We start from the raw sequence: 13,101 nt of genomic DNA, 5'->3' as shown, positions 1-13,101 counted from the left end.
CAAGGTGAGGCTTGCACATTGTCCGTAATCTTCAGCAAAGCCATCCAGAATGCTGATCCCGGCTCTGCATCTCCCAGGCGGAGCAGCTCATGCTCTGCTGTAAGGGTCACAGCCCAGTGTGTTTTGGCCCCATGGGGATGGAGGACACTGTGCTGCCAGCTGTGAGACAGAGCACAGACAGAGCAGACAGAGCCCTTCCAGCCGGCTTTGCCTGGGACCACCACAGCCTCAGCACCCTCAAGGTCCTACTGGTGTGCATCTTGGAGCCACGTGTGAGCAGCAGAGCAAGGGATGCACACCTGCATTCTCAAACCCGCTGAATCCATGCTGGGACTCCCTGGGGGAAGCACAGAGGGGACATGTTTGGACTGGGAGACGGCTGAGCTGGGATGAGGGGTACGTCAGGGGCATCCGGGGCACACCCAGAGGAAGGGAGGGAACTGGCAAAGGCGAAGCTGTGGGCTGGTGCTCCTGGATGCCGTGGGGCAGCCCCACAAGGCACCAGCCGGGGGAGCCCAGCGGGCTGGAGGTTCAAGCCGAGAGGAGCACCCTCATTTAGGCATCATGACTTTATTAAACATTTAAAACACAAATTACAACATTTATTGGGAAGAATCTCTTTCCTAGCAATTACAGTTAATAGGGTAAAATTAATGTACCAATTAATATGGCTGCTTCTAAACTTGGTCTAATATGTTAAATACTGTTCCTATCTCTGTAAATGCAGTGAAATAAAGTGATGATCAGGGTAGGAGCTAATAAAGTTTTGCTTCTCTGTACTTAAACTATGTGGCATCACTGAGTTAAGGCACAGGAAAAAGGAGATTATTTAACATTTTAAGGTTTGTAAGACCCATAAATCATTTCATACATGCCATATTTGTTGAAAAGGATAGAATACATTCAATTTTACAGTATATTAAACTTCATCTAATTTGAACGTAAGAACAGACCAGCAAAATAAATGACCAATTTCTGAAGCAGAAATTACCATTTGGCTGCTGCCATTATGAAGCTGCTGGTATTTTATCATGTTCTTAACATAATATTGCTTGTCTATTGATGCATAGTTATAGTGCTGGTCCAAATTGGAAGGCGGTGAAAGAGGACAGTGCAGAGGGTTTTTTTAATAGGCGTCATTTGTCAGATGTTATTTCAGAGGTCTTTGCACTGATGATAATATGCAGATTAAACCAGAAGTAAATAGGGAAAAAAAAAAAAAAGAGAGAGAGAAAGGAAGGCAGAAAGGGAATGAGAATTTCAGCCCATTTTGGCTGCAGCAGGTGGACTAGCCCCAGTGGGGCCAGATAGCAGTAATTAATCTGGGTTAAAGGGTTCCTTCTGAAACCTCACAGCACTTGACAAAAGGAGATTTCCTCCCCTGCATCCCAATGCTGTGGGGGCCACAGAGACTGTGGGAGCACTAAGTCCCAGGGCAGGACCAGGGACTGAATTCCTCCGGCCCAGCACTGTCCCCCTCCTCACTCCCCCTGCACCATCCAGAAACCTGAGCACAAATAAAAATTATGTTTAGTTTGCAAAACAGGAGGAAGGTATCTCCATCCTCTAGAGTTCATTGTTCTGCTAGACTTGGTATTATAGTGGCAATATATTACAGAGAAGGAAAATCATCTGGCTGCTGCCTCCAGAATGACAATGGAAACCACCAACATGCTGGAGCTGCAGCTGCCCAGAGAGAGCCTGCAGGGCTCTGCAGGCACTGGGGCACCAGAAAGGGTGCTCATGGGGGAGAAGTCCCACAGGCACCCACTCCCATGGACACAGTGTCCCACAGGACACGGCATCCCACGGGGCACAGCATTGCATGGGACAAACAGACACCTCCTGTACAGCAGGGACAGCCAGGCTCCGGGACAAGGCAGGCAGGGCCCCAGAAGCTTTAGTCACTCCTGCTGCTTCTCAGCCCTCTCAGGCTCTTCAGGCAGCAGCTCCTCTGCCAGAGCAGAACACCATCCCAGGGCAGGGCATGACCCCCAGGATAGGGCACTACCCAGAGCAGGGCACTCCACTGGCACCAGGATCAGCCATGGCTGCACACAGAAGTAGTCACTGAGCACTGACCACTGACCACTGACCACAGTGCCTGCCCCAGTGCTGCCCATGGGCATAGGTACAGAGCTAAAAACAGCTTCCTGCCAAATCCACCCAAGCAAAAATGCCAAGGTGGTTCATTTTTATTAAGGACAATCATCCTGTCCCCTAATCCTCCAGTTCCCTCAGTGAATTCCCTCAGTGAAGGGCTTCTGCTCGCTGCAGGCTGCCCGGAGAGGAGGCACAGCAGGGGGGGCAGTAGGGATGCCTGGGGCAGCAGGGCAGACTCTGCAGAGTGCTCTGCACTGGCACCTATTGAGAACCCCCCAAGCCTGGGCCTGTTTAAACCAAATTAATTGCTCCAATATTAGAACTGGAATTGGGTTCTGTACCCTCAAATGTGCACAGGGATATATTGTGCTTTAACATAGATTTCAATTACTTCCCAACCTTCAGTGTGATGATGCGACATTATGCTCTACTGTCAGGGTTTGCCAGCATGCTCCTACTTTTATTTCTCCTGTTAAATATGGTCTTTGTTGCGCTTCATTGATCTCTGAGCATATTCTGCTGTTTACAACTTTGATAATCTTTGTGTAATCTTCAGGGGTAATTGAATTCTGACAAACATAGCTGAATTTTAAACACCACACAGATTTCACTGCATTGAAGAGCCATGATATGAAAGTCAAAACTGGAGATGGGGAGCAGCATTTGCTTTCAGATTCTGTCCTGAGCAACAGGAGCAGAGCCAAGCTCAGAGTCTGGGGACATCGAGAGCAGGTTAGGAGACATGACTGGGGGTGGGACCAGACCTAGCCCAGAGCTTAATCCCAACTAGACAATATCATTCCATTTAATGATTTTTTAATATACACCCCCAAGATACTTCTGCACTTGCACAAAATCCCAGGAATCCCACTGGGTCTACTCTGCTAGGATAGGATACAGTCAGAAGCTACCAATCTTCACTAAATACCTCAGGAATTGCCCTTGCACAAATAATTTTTTTATGGGCATATTTTGTGAATTAGACAAGGGGGAAAATGTTGCAGTTGGATTTTGATGTAGATGGTTTTTTTTGCAGAGCCCACGGGGCACATGCATAGCGCTTCCATAATCATTATTGTTATTTATTATTTGCCAGCACCAGGATCGTGCCCAGCCCAGCTCAGGCCACATGGAACAAGGCTGCTGGGCAGCACTGTGCTCCCAGTGCCCACAGACAGCCACCCAGCCTCCTGCTCCTCGCCAGGACACCAGCGCCACATCCCCTGCCCCAGCCTGTCCTTCTCTCCCCCCACTGGCTCCCAGCTGCTGCAGTAAGGCACAGCCTCCCTTTTGGTGGCTGGAACAACAGCTGCCTTGCTTAAGGACATCAGATTTTTGATGCATTTCCTACAAACTTTAATTTCCCAAACCCTCCTCGCTCAGGATGCAGGGGGACTGCTCGAGCACGCTATAAATTAGTATGCCAGCAGAGCTGCTCCTGGAAGGAGGATAAGCTCAGCCAGACAAGAAGGAGCCTCCAGAAATCTCAGTGCTGGAAGGGAAAACTTGCTGCTCTCCTGCTGTTTGTGCTGGAGCTTCGTGTCTCCAGTTTATTGCAGCAGCACACGACAGCCTCGGTGCAGCAAAGATTTTCTGCCAAAGGGTCTGAGCTGCACGGAGGGTCCCCACACAATCGAAAGAAAAGGAATTAAAGGGCTGTTTGGCCTGAGAAAAGGGATATTGAATCTAATCTGAGACAGCGTAATTTGGAAATCCAATTGCAGTTGCCTATCAGCAAGGCAGCCACTGGTGAGGGGGGCCAGGAGGCTGTGGAGGACCAGAGCCTCAGCACCACAGCAGGGAGGGCTTAGCCCCACAGGACCACCAGGAGCCCCTGGGGAGCCCCAGGAGAGTGCAAAACCTCTGTCACCTGTGACAGCCCACAGCCCTTTCCAGGGGCTTTTATACAGCCTGGCACTGCCACAGGAGCCACATGCAAGACATGCTGCTTTGAGTCGGAAAGGAGAGGCAGGAGGGAAGCAGCTCAGCATAACCTCTCCCCACCTTTGCTCCTTGCCCCAAGACACAGGGAAGGAAATGCTGGCTGCCCCCACACCTGGCATGGCTCATCCCATACCGCACTGACACCTCATCCCCCAGGGGAGAGCACGGCTGCCCCTGCACTTCCCTCCCTTGGAGGTGTTTCAGAAAAGACCAGACACTGATTACAAATGATTTAACACTTTCTGCTAGAGCTTAACTTGGGCTCAGATACCTCCTCAGTTCACTTTCCCTGGGTCATTACACTAATATTTTATCAGAAGCCAGACAGAGTTTATTAAGGTCCTGGATGGACTCAGTGACCCAAATGAGGCCAGAGTCCTCTGCCATATGGCCCTTGGCTAAAGGCTCCTGCAAACCACCTGCAGCTCCCAGCTTCCCATCCTGCTTTCCCCCGCCCCCCCCCCGCCCCAGGCAGGTGGCTCAGAAGGTTTGTCAGGATTTTAGATGCCAAATGTCCATTACTTTGCACACAGGGTTTGGCAGTAAGGACATAGTCTAAGTCTGATTGCAAAGCCCAGCAAGCAGCTGTTCCTGGCACTGGGGTGCTGCCCATAGCTAGGTGCAGGTCATGAGGCCCTCATCGAGGATGGAGTCAGCTCAGCAGCCCACCAGCTCCCACAAGGGGAGCGAGTGGAAAGGAGACACATCAGGGCCACCTGTCCTCAGTCCACCAGCTAGCCCCTGGAACTTCCGCGGGTGAGGAAAGGAGGGCAGAGAAACAGACTCAGGCTCAGTTGTATCTCCTGCGTGACTTGGGGGCCCTGATGGAGCCTCAGGACTGGCCCTGCCCTGATGGAGAGGTGGGGAGAAGACGAAACCTCCCCGCAGCACAGCACTGAGCATCCCCTCAGCAGGAGAGCAGGAGCAGAGCTGCTCTCAGCTATTAACTCCCCACATGTGCTTTATTTCCTGAATTAAAGAGCAGAATTATAATGAGACTTGATGTTAAATTCCATAAAAAGTCAAGCTAATCAGTGACCAAACCTGTAATTGATTCTTTTGCTAGTTCAATACTTAATGCTACATGTTAAGCAATAGGATTTTACAATTTGCTAGCTAGCACTTCACTTACAGAGAATTAAGCAATAAAAATCCATTCAGAGTACAAGTAGCAGAAAGGGAGCCACAGCTGCTAATACGTGAACAAGTCAATAAAGTGGCTCAACATTTGCATCAGTATCTTGTTTTTCTGAGTATCTACCCCTGTTTGATAATGAAACCTCTTTAGCACATGCAAGGGAAGTGTGAAACCCCTAGGGAGGTAATGCCAAGGCAGAGAATGCCAGGTGCAGGTGGCAGAGGATCACTGCCAGGCCTGGGGGGCTGCAGAGCAGGTCACACCTGGGGGAGCACCCTCTCCCCAGCCACAGGGCACTCAGGGGCTCAGCCCAGAAGAGGAGCCACCCACCTGAGACCAGGTGCAGGCTTGTTGGAGCAGAGAGAATGGGACCTGAATCCAGCCAGCTGCTCCCTACACAGGGAGCAGAGCTCCTGCCAGTCGTGGGTCATGGCCACCCTGCATTGGAAGCGGCACTGGAAGGGACAGCATGGCTGAAAAATGCTGCTTTTTAGAAAATGTTTGTTTTCAAGTTTCTTGCCCTCTTTGATTTTATTCAAGACAAAATTCAGACCAAGAAAACAGTTCCCACAACCATTTCCACAGACATGTACCAGAATTCAGTTTCAAACAATTTGTGTTTTAAAATGCAAGATCACCCACACCCCTTTTTGCCCAGTTTGCCCACCAAGCTTCGCACTTTTTTTGTGTCTCAGCACAAGTCAAATCCTTGTCTGGGAACCACATGGAGCTTATGCTGAGTGTTTAACCCCCAGCAGTGTCAGCAGAGACAGTGACAGCAGGTCTCACATGTCCCCAGGAAGGGAATACTATCACATGCTGACCCCCAGCAAAAAACCCTGGACTTTTCCTGCCATGACCTGCTGGGCTCAGCGGTGCTGGGGGCATGGCAGGGGTGCAGATGCTCCCCAGCACTTTTACGTTTGCCACCACCTCCGCCAGGCCCGGTGCACTGTGGTGGGAAAGATGCTCTGGAAATACAATTATTATGGTGAGGGGAAGGGCTGTGCCTCTGGTCTCTGAGGGGGTTCACCTTCCTGCTATGATGATTCAGGGAATCTGCCTAGGCAGATTTTATGAACTGCACTGAAGCTGTGGAACTGCTGCATTAGGCAAACCTTGATGATTATCAAGTCAGCCCCTTGCTGTCAGAGCTGCTCTACATTGTCCAGGCCAGGGAAAGCAAGTGCTCATCAGTAGATTGCACAGCCTCCATGGTTTTCAGTACTAGCCCTACATATCTTCCCTACAGCCCACAGCAGCATGTCCTGCAGGTCCAGAGCCCCTTTCCCCTTCCAGGGCTTCTTTCAAATGTGTGCAGAGATGCTGCAAAGGAACCTGCTGATCTGAACACCCCCCTGCTGTAGGGTTGAAATGCTGAAGCATGGGAAGGAAACAGATCTACCGCCTGAGAAAAAGCTTCTGAATGAAAACTTTAAGTAGTAGTAAATCTCATTTTTAGTAATACAGATTAACACTGCCAGGAGATGTGGCTAAGAAAATAAAATTTCACTGGGTTGGAGTAGAACATAGAGAAATCAAACCCTATCACTAGGCACAGCACTGGGCTCCGGGGGGCTGTGGCTGCAGGGAGCCCCAAGCGGGGGGAGCAGCTATGGGGTGATGGCACAACAGAGTCCCAAGGAGCTGCTGTCACCACTGTCAGACTGCAGGCAGCCCTGCTGGGTCCTGGAGATTATATCTTCAAAATATACCCGGCTAAAGGATTCATGTCTGACAGCTTCAAGTGTTAGACAATTTGTACAGCATGAGAATGTGTCTGAACAGTTGTCACTGCAGACTTGTACAGGGAGCTGTGGCCACACACTGGGCATGCCCTGCATCTCTTACAGGTGCATCCATCACCTTCCACAGGCACCGTATGGAAATCACTGAGTACCCAAGTGATGTGCTGCTGCCACCTCCACAGCAAGGACACCTGGTCTCAGTGGCCTGTCTGCATTCCTGCACCTCCAAAGCCCTGCTCTGTCTGCTGGCAAGGAAGAAGAACACAAATTTGGATGTAAGGTTTCTGCTGTCTCCAGGGGAAGCAGAGGAAGCAACTGGAAATGCAGGTGCCTGTGAAGATGGGAGGAAGGCAATAGCTGCCTGTGCTGAGCCAGGAGCTCTCAGCAGCAGACAAAATCATGATCTTGGGTCAATTCTGGTGGACATTTGGAGATTCAGCGTTGCTTCAGGTCTGTTCTCTCGTGCCCAGGCTGGGAGCAAGAGCAGGAACTGTGGGTGTCAGTGTCAGGAGAGGCAGGCACCCCACACACACCAGCCAGGACCCAAAGATCTGCAAGCTGCGTGAGCATTTCTCCAGATGAGATACCTGGAGAAGCAGCAGGTCCAGCTCCACCACTGCCAGAGCTCAGGACACACACTTGGTGTTTGTAGCTGAGCCTCTCCTCAAATGAATTCTGCACTTCTGTGTCATTTCCCCTACAACATTTAACACCTCATTATCAGGTGTCTGCCAGAGCCTTCAGTCATGAAATTATATGGCTTTACCTTGACTTTAGATTTTCTCAGTGACCATCTCCTGCAGAATACACACCAGAGCTTGGGGCATTTCTCTGAATAAGCCAACAAAAAATACAGCCCAACTGCACTCGCTCCCAGTTCACACCAGTACCCCTCCAGCTAAATACGTGTCTCTTCCTCCCACTGTGCCTGCAGAAACAGGCACCACCTACAAGGATCCAAATTCTTTTATTTCCCCACCTTCTTCCAGAGGATTTAAGAGACATTCATCTCAAAACTAAAAAAGCCCTAACGGTGTGCTGCAGAGCAGGAGGCAGAGAGGACTCACAGTCCTGTGCAGGGACTGGGCTCAGGAGGGCTGGCACAAAGCTCCCAGGGCACCTTCGGCTGGAAAGCAAACTGCATCCCACCAGGATGCTCCTCTGTGCCAGCAAACTGATACCGTTTCACTGCCCGGGGGGAGAGAAGAGCCTAGACAGACACCCGAACCCCCCACCCAGGCAGGGAGCCTTAAAAGCAATGCCCTCGTTCCCTGGGGCGGACAAAAGCCCCTTGCTTTTCCTACCACTCTGCTCCAGCAATCGAGAGGCATCTGATCTTCCACGAGCCTGACAGAATGAGAATGCCAGTGTCATTACCAAGTTAATTACAAAAACTCAAATGGAGCTTTAAACATTTTTATAATACATTTGGGTCTTTTTGGCAGGATTATTGCAATCTTTTGGGTTTCTATTTCCCATTAAAGCACTCTCAGTAATGCACATATGAAAGCCATGTGATCTTGGCTCCTTGCTGCTTTTTTTCCCTTTTTTTTTTTTTTTTGGGGGTAAGATTTATTAAATATTTTAATCAGTTAAATTGTGGCAGCTTAAACATTTTCTTTAATAGCCTTGTTAAATGTGGATTAGGTTTTAAATCCCTGCCTCTGAACTCTGAAGCAGCAGTATTTATATGCAATGTTAAAAAAAATTAAAAGCTTTACAAAGCAGTAATTACTCCTCTGCTGCAGGAGGAGGAGAGATTGACTTTCCAAGTTATTTTTAGGCAAGTTTCCCAGCCTCACCATTCCCAGACAATACCACACAAGCATCATTTATTCCTCCTGAAGGATGCCCTGCCAAGGTGTGGCATGCCTTACCTGCAAAGCCCACACCACCAGCTTCGGCTTTGTTTTGTGACACGGGAAGCAGCCAGCAGCCCTTGCAGGACACTGCTCCCTCTGAGCATCCCACACACAGCAGCACTCTCCCTGGTCAGTGGATGCCCAGCACTGGCCAGGAGCAGTCCAGCAGTAGGTGGACAGGTAGCTGCCCCTTTAGCTGCCCCTTTATCAAGTGAACCCAGCAGCCCCTCACAGCCCCCAGCTGCTCCCCTCAGATGCAATGGGCCAAAGCTGCAGCCCCTGGTTGGGGCAGCTTCTGCTCCTTAGTCACCCCATTAATGAGAGTTCTAACGGTTGTGCTGTGTCTAAGCGATGTCTGCCCTGACTATCGCCACAACTCCATGCTGTGCTAGCAGAGGACACAGAGACCTGGTTTAGCATTACTTGGAGTCCAGGAAAACTTTCAGGTGCCATTAAGAAAAGCTAAAGCAAAAAGGAAGTTTCTTGTCCCCTGTTTTCCCTTCCTTTCCCCCTCCCCAGCAGCAACATATTGCCCCCTGGGCTGGGACAGACCTTGTGCATGCAGGAGCTCCCAGGGGAGGCAACGGACTAGGCTGTGGCAGGGCAGCATCCACATCTCTCTCACAAGCACATGATGGGCTGGGAAGGGTGGGGAGGGTAAGTAGTGTTTTACAAAACATGCCAGTGACACCAGTTTAGGTGTGCAGGAGCAGAGCAGCACCTCAGGGAGAGCCACAGGGCAGCAGCCACTGAACAGGACACACATGGACACCACAAATGCAAAGCCACAAAGAGGGGAGGGTGGCCCAACACCCCTTACACCTTCTGGAGAAGCTGCCCTGGCTGCAGGGATGGGTTGGTTCAGGGCAGTGTGTCCGGCTGGGACAGGAGCAGGTGACAGGACAGGACAGGGTGAGTCCCACAAGCAGGACTGCAAGGCGTATCTCAGCAGGTGTGCCTAAGTCAACAAGGCTTTTCTGGGAGAAAGTGGTATTGCTACATGCACCTCTGGATGATCTGGAAGGCAGCTGGAGGGTCCCAACAGACCCCAGAGGGTGCCCAGAAGAAAGCTGGCTTGTAGGCAGCACCCTGAACTCTGGGGCAGCAAAGCCCGTGTGAGGGAGGGAGAGCTCCCCAAGCAGCGCTGGAGTGCGGAGCTTTCCCTCACCTGCACGCCACTGCGAGAGCACAGAGGAATCCACACAGCCCTGCCTGGGCGGCACTGAAACTCCTCAGCACGTGTTATTGGAAGGATGAGCTTTGCTGAATATTTCTGAGGAACAGAAGGTACCTTTGGGAGCATTACCTGGTTTTAATGAAGCTTTTTGCCATTGAATGGAAGTCAATTTTCTTGGAGTGATTACCCTGTCTCTGGAGAGTATTGTAGGAATAGGTAAGAACTAGAGAGGGACAAGAATAATATCAAGGACTAGAACAATTCTCAAATTAGGAGAGACAGAAAAACAAGGTAGAAACAGAATGAATAAATAATGAATGGTCTTGAAGAGACAGTCTGGGAGCTCCTCTTATTCCACTCTCATAAAACAGGAAACATGATGTTGAATTAAAAGGTGGAATAAAAGGTAAACAGTTTCCTCATGTGAGCTGTTACAAGTGCATGGAGCTCAGTATGGCTCCAGAGGCCAGACACTCCCCCGGGAGTGGGTGCTCAGCTCTGCCTCACAAACTTCTGCCCTGAGATGCAGAGAAAGAGCCTGGGATCTGCTGGTGGCTTTCATCCAGGTGGTAAACTGGCTCCCTCCTGCAGCAGAGGCATCTCCCTGAGCTAATGAGAAACTCAGAGTTGGGGTTTTGGAGCTGAGGTCCCTGCTGTATGTAGGGAAGGATGCTCTGCCAACGCTCTTAGATGCTGATGCTGTGTTCCCACCCTGGGGTGCCAGCTTCCATCGTCTGGATCTGCAGCTGGCCCTGCAAGGACTGTCACAAAGCCACAGGTAAAACACGGGAGAAAACAGATTTAAGAAGTGCTAATGCAGGAAGAGCCCATGAGCAGATTGTTCCTGCCTTAGCCAGCCCTGTGAAGCTGGCTCCTGGGGACGGGACTTCAGGGAACACAAACTCTTCTCAGTTCTGCACCAGAGAATGAAGACTTTCTCCTTTTAAAATTCATAAAACAACGCAGGCTGTAAGTTACAAACTGTGGAGCTCCTATTTACATATATCACTGCAACAACCACAGTGCTCATTATGAATTATTTAGCATGATGCACTCTCACACCAGCCCTGCTTGCTCTGTGGCCTCCTCTCAATTATGCCTTTATGGCAAAGGGGTCAGTAATAACAGGTCACTTAACTGTAAATAAAAGTGACACTGAGAGATACACTGGAGTATTTATTTGTACTGTTGTATTACCGTAAAACTGCGTTTATGAAGATCAGCTCCTCACACGTTCACTTGTCATGCAAAAAATATGTTTAGCAAAATGCACGGCACACAATTTCCCCCCAGCAGATGTGGTTGTTCAGTGCGTGGCGCTGCCAGCCGTGCTGTCAGCTGCCCTCAGCTGCGGGCACTGAGCTCTGCCAGCCCATGGGAGCTGTGGCACTTTGGAGGGTGCTGGCAGCACACAGGAGTTGCTCTCCTTGCCCAGATGAGCACAGTGTTGCATCCAGGCTCAGGACAGCACAGTCCCAGCAAACACTCAAGACAAGCACCATGCAGGCATGGGAGAGCTGCCAGGAGCAGTTGCAGAAATAAACCATTTTGTGGCAAAGAAGCAAATTTGCTGACAGTGAGTTTGGGTTCATCAATTTATTTGGGTTTCAAAAGGACAGTGTTTTAAGGAGAAGTTTTGGTGCTTTTCCACCTGATGCCTTTAATGTTCTTAAAAAGAACAAATTCAGTAAGGATATTAAGTTCCTCACTTTGGACCAAATTAAGCACTTCCCCACACAGAAAGTCTGCCCTTTGTTCTGTGTTTTATGGTACTCTCTGCTTTGCAGAAGTTTTTGAAAAGTCATTTAATGTCAAGCCGTTTCTGGGCTTTTTGAGTTGCAAGCAAATAGAAAAATCAGGTTTTTACCCCACTCCCAAGGCAGCTCTCTCACAGCTGGCAGCACCTTCTCCCCTCTCTGCCTGGTACCCTCCATTCCATGCCATCTATCAGTCTCCACCAGCACAGTTGCACTGCAGCTTTCTCCTGCTACCTGACACAGGGCCCTGGCCCTGGAGGATGGTGGGGACCCTGCAGCCTTCAGCCAGGCAAGGATCCCACTGGCCTTGGTCTGCAACAGTCTACAAATTCATTTGCCGTCAGTGGGATCAACCTGCATCAAAAATTAAACTGCTGCCTAGCGGAGCTGTGTTGTCAGCAGAGGATGTCCCCGGGACCATCCTCGGTGCAAAGGGATGGAGAGCAACATGGGATGAGGATCCCTGATGCCCTGAATGTCTCTGTAGAGATGTACCTCTGCTCCCCTGTCTCCAGAGTATGCAGCCAGCCTAGCCCCGCTTTTCTCTGTGTCTTTGCAAAAGGCTCTTAATCCCAAATCCCATGGGGAGGCACTGTAGCAGCATCTCCCTCCAGAATGCCAGTGTTGGCTGCTGCCTCCCCCCATGGCCTGGCAGGACAGGGCAGTGGGACTGGAGGCTGCCCTACGTACTGTGGGACAGGGCAGGATCCCTCACATCCAGCAGCAGCCCCTTCCCAGGGTTCAGTACGGCTTTTTCCAGGAACAGTTATTAGCTCAGTATGGGAGGTGATAATAATAAGCCATTAATGGGAATCTGTTGGAGTGCCACTGTGTGGCAAGATCGTAAATTAATGGTCGTTTCATTTATTGTCATTTTATCCATAACAAGATGCTGATTTTCCTCCTGGGATAATGAAATTGATCTCTAAGAACCATAAATCCTTCCCTGTGGTGTGGCTGGAGCAAGGTGCTGGATTAACAGGCTAATGGCAGAGATGTGAAAGCTCATGAATCACATGGCAGCGGGAAGAGAGGGCAGTTGTGCTGGGGAGAGCTGTGCTGGCATCACGCTGGCTCCTGTGTCAGAGTGCTCTGCAGGCTGACAGCAAGATATTTTAGGTGTCAGACCAGGAAGAGCCAAATATCCCTCAGTGGCTTGCATTTTCTGTTCATGGAAAACAAGTTTTTAAGGCAAACGAGAATGGTCCAGGACACTCCCTAGCCTTCATCCCATCAGGGGTGTCCCAGACAGATGCTGCCCAGCCCACCAGCAGCTCAGGGTCAGCCAGGAAGAGGATTGATGGCCTCTGTTGCCTTCACCTGGAGCATAAAACAAAAACACATTGAAAATTTATAACACCTATTGAGTTGA

The 13,101-nt window shown here is 50.1% G+C and overlaps 1 long non-coding RNA gene across 3 annotated transcripts in view; it reads right to left on the bottom strand.

Moving 5' to 3' along the window:
- Nucleotides 1-554: 554 nt before the first annotated feature.
- The window catches only part of LOC146430524 (uncharacterized), a 133,563-nt gene continuing 121,016 nt past the window's right edge, over nucleotides 555-13,101 (bottom strand). For all 3 annotated transcript variants that reach the window (XR_014855026.1, XR_014855023.1, XR_014855024.1), the window contains one exon: nucleotides 555-13,049. This is a non-coding gene — a long non-coding RNA (uncharacterized LOC146430524). The remainder of the gene's footprint in view (nucleotides 13,050-13,101) is intronic.

Source organism: Lichenostomus cassidix, chromosome 14 (genome assembly GCF_008360975.1).
Source record: "Lichenostomus cassidix isolate B80296 chromosome 14, HeHo_3.0, whole genome shotgun sequence".
In the NCBI taxonomy this organism is placed as follows: Eukaryota; Metazoa; Chordata; class Aves; order Passeriformes; family Meliphagidae; genus Lichenostomus; species Lichenostomus cassidix.
This window is presented reverse-complemented; position numbering and strand designations above follow the sequence as displayed.